This window comes from Lolium rigidum, chromosome 6 (assembly GCF_022539505.1).
Source record: "Lolium rigidum isolate FL_2022 chromosome 6, APGP_CSIRO_Lrig_0.1, whole genome shotgun sequence".
NCBI classification, from domain to species: Eukaryota; Viridiplantae; Streptophyta; class Magnoliopsida; order Poales; family Poaceae; genus Lolium; species Lolium rigidum.
Genome location: NC_061513.1, coordinates 24144761 through 24153153, shown reverse-complemented (window position 1 = coordinate 24153153; position 8393 = coordinate 24144761).

Genomic DNA, 8393 nt, shown 5'->3' with positions numbered 1-8393 from the left:
GCTAAAGAAGATGCTGACAAGCTGGTAAAGACCTGTCGAGGTTGCCAGTACTATGCTACTCAACCAAACGCTCGAGCCCAAGAGCTGAAGACCATCCCTATCACCTGGCCGTTTGCGGTCTGGGGGCTCGATATGGTTGGGAAACTAAAGAAATCATCTCCTGGCGGTTTTGAGTACCTCCTCGGTCGCTCGTTGACAAGTTCGAGTAAGTGGATCGAGGCAAAGCCGGTGAGAAAAGTCGATGGTGTTACGGCACTAAAGTTTGTCTGCAGCCTCGTGACGAGATTCGGCATCCCACACAGCATAATCACAGATAATGGCACAAACTTTGCACAAGGAGAACTGAAGGATTATTGTGATGACGTAGGGATCCGGCTTGACCTTGCTTCTGTGGCCCATCCACAATCCAATGGTCAGGTCGAAAGGGCCAACGGTCTCATATTATCAGGGATTAAGCCACACCTTGAAGAACCGCTGCGACGCACAGCTGGAGCTTGGGCTGATGAGTTAGATTCTGTCTTGTGGAGTTTACGAACTACCCCTAACAGGTCAACCAGATTTACTCCGTTCTTCCTGATATACAGATCCGAAGCCGTGCTCCCCTCCAACATCATCCACGATTCCCCAAGAGTTTCCGCCTATAATGAAGAAACTGCTGACGAGGCCAGACAGCTATCTGTAGACCTGATAGAAGAAGCTCGGAATTTAGCTGACCAACGCTCCACCATCTACCAGCAGAAACTCCGACGCTATCACAGCCGTCGAGTTCAGAATCGCTCATTCATGGCCGGAGACTTGGTCCTCCGCCTTCGTTAGGTGAAAGACCATAAGTTGCAATCTCCATGGTAAGAACCCTTTGTCGTTAGCAAAGTGCTTCATAATGGATCATACTACCTTGTTGATTTCCGGGAGTTAAAAGACATACCTGCTAATTGACACCGGAAACGCAAGAGAGAGGATCCGGACGACATATACGATGAAACAGATCGCCCCTGGAACATTGCACAGCTACGTCCTTTCCACACTTAGCAAAAAAATTTCCGAGTTACATACTCTGTAATAGTTATACATGATCAATGAAATAAAGTATTTGGTTCACTCTTTGAGTCTTTTACCTCCTTTACTTGTTCATTCTTAGATCGTGTATGTTTTCCGACTAAAACCGCAGAGCTGGATATTTCCGCCTAAGCGTGTATGAAAGTTGTGATTTTCAAAAAATCGTCCTTTAGGACGTAAGCTTAAGTTTTCTGGTGAAAATAATTTCTGTTGCAAACTCATGGATTCCTGGTAGCAATTTCCGGCACCTTGGCCCGGGGCTTATTTCCGCGGTTACTGACGGATTGCCATTGGGCTTCGTCGCCGCTGGCGAGTTTTTCCGGTTAAAGGTCTTCCGGCTCGTGGAAGGTCAAATGAGCAAGCCGGAAAACATAGAAACCAACACTTGCTTTCAACAAACGAAACATGCAAATAAATTTAAACGGATAGCAGGATAAGTACTTTCCGCCCATGCATAAGTGTTTCGTTCCTAACTACTTAAGAATTTAAAGTTATATTACAAACCCTCCAGGGGCCAAAATGATGCATTGTCTTTCTTCCCGCAGGAATAAGTTTTTCACTTCTCCTTAGCCGGAGAAGTTTCCCCCTTGTCATCAACCTTCGGAGCATCTTCTTCTGCACCCTTGGCTGGAGAGGAGACATCATCCTCACTCTCTTCATCGTCTTCGGCCAAAGATGCAGCGCCACCTTGGTCCTTGGAGCTTGTCCAGGTGTACTGGCTTCCGGATTGAGCAGGTCGGGACTCCGCCTCGCGTTCCTTGTCGAGCTCTGATTCAAGGGGCTCGTCGGCTGGAAGAACCACCTTGTCATTAAATTCATTGTGGTGAATTCTCCGGGCGATGCGGGTGTCGTAGCCGCTAACTGCATCCAGTAGTGCATTCACATCCGAATCCGGAGGCACACCAGAAGTCACCCTGTTGATGTCAAGATCCGGGTTATGCGCCCGACACATAGCCAGGGACATGGCAGCAGCGCCTCGAGCTGATGATGCCTGCAGATCCACAACCAACTCCGAAAGAACGTCCATCCTCTGGATAAGCTTGCGAACTTCGCAAGTTCGGCTCTTTTTGATGGATAGGTTGTGACAGATCTTCCGGGAGGCGGAGATGAGATCCTTGCAGTCTTCTCCGGCGAGCTGGAGCAGATCATCACGTGGGAACTGGCTCCGACGTTCCTCACTGTATCCAAGAGGCTCGAAGGAAACAATTTTCGATAAGCCTAACAGATTGAATTCAGCACATACATTACTATATGAACTTCGAAAATTTACCCATGACGTCTGAGTTGAGCAAGTCCCAGTGCTATGATGACCCACAAGTATAGGGGATCGCAACAGTCTTCGAGGGAAGTAAAACCCAATTTATTGATTCGACACAAGGGGAGACAAAGAACACTTGGAAGCCTTAACAGCGGAGTTGTCAATTCAGCTGCACCTGGAAACAGACTTGCTCGCAAGAGTTTATCGATAGTAGCAGTTTTATGGCGTAGCGGTAGTGAAATAACGAGTAGCGAGTAACAGAGACAGCAGTAGTGATTTTAGTAAACAGCAGGATTAAAATACTGTAGGCACGGGGACGGATGAACGGGCGTTGCATGGATGAGAGAAACTCATGTAACAATCATAGCAGGGCATTTGCAGATAATAATAAAACGGTGTCCAAGTACAAAGCAATCAATAGGCATGTGTTCCATATATAGTCGTGCGTGCTCGCAATGAGAAACTTGCACAACATCTTTTGTCCTACCAGCCGGTGGCAGCCGGGCCTCAAGGGAAACTACTCGGATATTAAGGTACTCCTTTTAATAGAGTACCGGAGCAAAGCATTAACACTCCGTGAACACATGTGATCCTCACATCGCTACCATTCCCTCCGGTTGTCCCGATTTCGTCACTTCGGGGCCATCGGTTCCGGACAGACGACATGTGTATACAACTTATAGGTAAGACCATAAACAATGAATATCTTGATGAAGCAATAACATGTTCAGATCTGAGATCATGGCACTCGGGCCCTAGTGACAAGCATTAAGCATAACAAGTTGCAACAATATCATCAAAGTACCAATTACGGACACTAGGCACTATGCCCTAACAATCTTATGCTTATTACATGACCAATCTCATCCAATCCCTACCATCCCCTTCGGCCTACAGCGGGGGAATTACTCACACATGGATGGGGGAAACATGGCTGGTTGATGTAGAGGTGTTGGCGGTGATGGCGGCGATGATCTCCTCCAATTCCCCGTCCCGGCGGAGTGCCAGAACGGAGACTTCTGGCTCCCGCGACGGAGTTTCGCGATGTGGAGGCGTTCTGGAGGGTTTCTGGCGACTTCGACTTCTCCCCGTGCGTTTTTAGGTCGAGGCCGATAAATAGTCCGAAGGAGGGCGTCGGAGGCCGGCCGAGGGGGCCACACCATAGGGCCGCGCGGGCCCCCCCTGGGCCGCGCTGCCCTATGGTGTGGGGCCCTCGGGCCTCCACCTTAATTGTCCTTCTGGCTCCGTCATTATTCTGGGAAAATAGGGCCTTCTGCATAAATTTCGAGGATTTTCCCGAAAGTTGGATTTCTGCACAAAAACGAGACACCAGAGCAGTTCTGCTGAAAACAGCGTTAGTCCGTGTTAGTTGCATCCAAAGTGCACAAATTAGAGGCAAAACAATAGCAAAAGTGTTCGGGAAAGTAGATACGTTTTGGACGTATCAACTCCCCCAAGCTTAGCTTATTGCTTGTCCTCAAGCAATTCGATTAACAACTGAGCGATAAAAGAACTTTCACGAACACATTTGCTCATATGATGTATATATTCTCATGCTATGGCTAATACTTAAGCAATTCATAATGAGATACATGTAAATAAGATCATCTAACAGCTATGTCAATCATGGAGAGGTACCAACAATTAATAATAAGCATCATGAATCATGTATATAAGCAGGATTGCAATGTTCATAAGAGAGTATGATAAAGTGGTATCTCGCTTGCTCGTATTTGATTGGCAAAACATAAATGCCCGGGCACCTCTCGGAGTTCATAAAAAAGACTAGAAGTAGTGATTGTCAAAAGATAAATGCATCAAAGTTATACCACAATCAATCATATTTTGAGACAAGCATATTATACTAAGAATGACAGCTTGTGCTCTCAAGATAGTGCTCAAAGAAATAATGGAGACACAACATAAAAGTAAAAGATTGACCCTTCGCAGAGGGAAGCAGGGATTAACATGCGCTAGAGCTTTTCATTTTTATAAAGACACGAGTAAAATTATTTTGAGAGGTGTTTGTTGTTGTCAACGAATGGTAATGGGTACACCAACTACCTCGCCAACCGGACTTTCAAGAGCGGCTCCCATGAATTATTTGCATATTTATGTGGCACTCCTTCCAACCTTTCTTTCACAAACCATGGCTAACCGAATCCTCGGGTGCCGTCCAACAATCACAAACCGTGGAGGAGTGTCTATTTAAGTTAATTAATTCGGGATTGGGAATCCCATTGCCAGCTCTTTTTGCAAAATTATTGGATAAGCGGATGTGCCACTAGTCCCTATGAGAGTCCGTCAGAAGTAAATGACAAGGTTGAAAGCTAAACACCACATACTTCCTCATGAGCTATGAAACATAAACACAAATTGAGAAGCATTTTGAAGGTTTTAAAGGTAGCGCATGAGAATTTACTTGGAATGGTTTGAAATGCCATGCATAGGTATTTATGGTGGACACTCGGAATAACTTGGTTTTCATGTGTTTGGAAGCACGAGCAGCGTTCCCGCTCAAGTACAAGTGAAGGCTAGCAATAGACTAGGGAGCGACAAATCAAGAGAGCGATGAATCGTCATAATCATGCTTGCGGCAAAATAAATTAACGGAGGCATAAAAGTGATACAAGAACTACGAAGCAATATAGATCATCGAGGCTTAATTGACTTTTTGTTCAGTCATATGCATGCGTGAGCATGTGCCAAGTCGATATAAATGAATTATTCAGAGAAGGATACCACAATGCCATACTTACTTATGAATAAAACAATGCAAGCAAACATCCATGACATGCTACTCATATTAATAGATTGGAGCTAAACATGAGAGATCATAAACTACTAGACTTTCTCAAATAACATATACCTCACATGAACCAACTAAGCATGCTCACATGGATGAGTATATGTACAAAAATGAAAACAAATAGAGTTCATACCAGACCTCTCACCACAATCCAATTGTCGTAGATCGTCATTATTGCCTTTTCACTTGTGTAGCTTGGATAATATGAAATGAAAACCACGCTCCAGCCACCGAAGACCATTGAACTCATAAAGAACTTTACAAACCAAAGAAGAACAGCAAATATTTTTGGTGTTTTCGAATTTGAGAACAAGAACAAGAGGAAACAAACAAAGCAAAATCTTTTTGGGTTTTCTTGTAGCAAACTAGCAATAGCAAATAAAGCGAAACAAATGCAAGAAACCAAAGCAAACAAATGGTGAAGAGAAACAACAGAAATATTTTTGGTCTTTTGTGTTTTGGGAAGGAAATAAAACAAAAACAAGAAATAGCAAACTAGAAGAAACACGTAACGACGAGATCGACGTAAATCTGCCAAAACTCGACAAGACGATGCAAATCGATTTTTTACAAAAATCTTTCGTTGCTCAGCTCGAAAAGTGTTCAACTAATGAAAGTTAGATAACTACCTGGAGAACCTGCACAAAAATTGGCAGCTCAAAATGACGCTCTGGCTATTTTTGAGAATTTTTACGGTAACATTCCAGAATCTGTTTTCAGGCAGCACTTCCCCAAATATCATCTTCCTCTCATTAGAAAACCACTCAAACGAACAAAACAAGTATGTACAAGTATCCAGCAACCATAATATGCAAAGAATGAGTGATGCCGGTATACCTCCCCCCAAGCTCAGGCTTTTGGCCTAAGTGGAGTTCAACCCCAACGAGGGTCGCTGTTCATCGCCGGTGGATAATTCACGGCGTAGTCATAGTAAAGTTCCTGCGCAGAAGAAAAGCGTGGAGGCTCCACATGTCCAACATGTTGATGCGAGGAACTTGCTGCATCGGATGATGAGTCGAGGTGCTCCTCGATCTCCGTGTCGTCTCTTGCATGATGGCCTCCTCCCTCTATGTGTGCATCCAGTGCACCTTCGTGACCGACCAATCTTCCCTGGAATCAAGGTTAGACGAGACAGTGCGCGAGCAATCTTACTAGTTTCTCGGTTTTTTAGTTATTCTCCGGACTTTCTTATAAAATGTCATCTTGTAAAACAGGTTACCCAAGTTGGAGGAATCAGAAACAAATTCATGTTTAATCATAGAGGCTATGTCAAGTTTTTCTATGGAGAATGGAATATCAAAATGATGAGGTTCTACATTATGAAAAGCTAGTAAACGAGAGGCGATGAGACCTCCACAAATTCCACCTTTCTCACGGTTAGTAGCAAGTCTATAAGCTATCAATGCCCCCAAATTATAAGTCCTACTACCTTGCGAGTGCCGCAGCTAGAAAAGCTAAATCCGGGATAGATAGTTTACCACCAATCTTTCTAGCAAGAACGCATTTAGTAATGAAATAGGCAAAGTAGCGGATAGCCGGGAGCTGAATGCTAGTGATTTTACCACTATCCTCTGAGAAACTCCTTCCATAGCAAATCATCTTGAAGAGGCTTAAGAGTTCTTGCGGCGATCCCCTTATCTTCTCGCATGACCCCCATTGCGGTACTCTAATTGATGCACAAAAATCACTGAATGGCAAGTTGACAGCTTTATTGTAAATTTTATACTGAACCGTGGGGTTAGATCGTGACCAATTGAACTTAAAGTCCTGCACAAAAGACATAGTTAATTTTGCATATTGTCTTGGCTCTCCTTCAACAAAATCACTCAGCCCTGCTCGAGAAATTAGACTCCGGACATCTTCCAATATTCCCGCGCTTCTCATGAAATCCGCGCACGGGTAATAAGAGGGGTATACTCCCTCTTCACGATTGACTCTCATAACTTGTTGGACCTCCAATTCTTGCTGGTTCAAGTGATATCTATTCCACTCCATTTTCCGAAATTTCAACAAACAATATAAAAATTTGATTTGGTGACATATAATCAAGGGAAACTACCATAGGAACTTGCTAGAGTACTAATCATGCATCAAAACTAGTTTCTACTACTTAGAACAAGCATGCAAGCTCACTAAACATGTTACCTACAGCAGCAAAATATTCAAGATATACTCAACCAAACAAAATTCTACTTGGATGGGTGGAGGAGTCACATACCAAGGAGCAAATGTGCCAAATTTCGGACGAAATCTGGGCTGAGCAAAGAGATCGAGAAATCCGGAGCTCTGGAGCAAAAACGCGAGTGAGAGGAACTCGGTACGAGTTTTTTCGGGAGAGAGAAGGTGCTCGGGAGAAAGAGATGACAAAGTGGGGCAAGGAGGGGCCCACACCACATGGTGGCGCGGCCACCACCTTGGCCGCGCCGGCCTGTGGTTTGGCGCCCTCTGGTGCCCCACAGGTCATCCTCTGGTGCTCCCAGGTGCCTCGTCGAAAAATAGGACCAACGGTATAATTTTTGTGAATTTTTGAAAAACTTTGAAAAATGCACCTTTCTGGGTATTTAGTTTATCATTACTGGCCAGGAAAAATTTTGAAATCTCCAAATAACTAAGGAACTTTGCAAATTAAAAATGCTACAACAACTAGAGCAAATGGAGGAAGAAAGAGATGTTATTTACCTCCTCTATGCATATAAAAGGTATTCGTTAACAAGGTTGATCAAGTCTTGTCACCAAATAAATTTTACATAGCATAAGAAGAAATAAACCTCAAATCAATCATGTTACCTTGAATTGTATTGATATGGATCCAATCACGAGAGTTTGATATTCTTCCTTAGGCTCATATATAGGACAATCAATAGTTCCCACTTTGATAGTTCTCACATTAGAAATAGTATTAACTCCACACGCTTTCTCAATCCTCTTGGGAAAATAAACGGTATGCTCCCTATCATCAACATTGAAAGTAACCTTTCCTTTATTGCAATCAATAACAGCCCCTGCGGTGTTAAGAAAAGGTCTCCCAAGAATAATAGACATATTATCATCTTCCGGCATTTCCAACACAACAAAATCGAGTTAATATTAAGCGGTTAGTAGTAACTTGAACAGGAACATCCTCACATACACCAACAGGAATAGCAGTAGATTTATCAGTCATTTGCAAAGATATATCAGTAGGTATCAACTTATCTAAGTAAAGTCTCTTATAAAGAGAAAAAGGCATAACACTAACACCGGCTCCCAAGTCACATAGAGCAGTTTTAA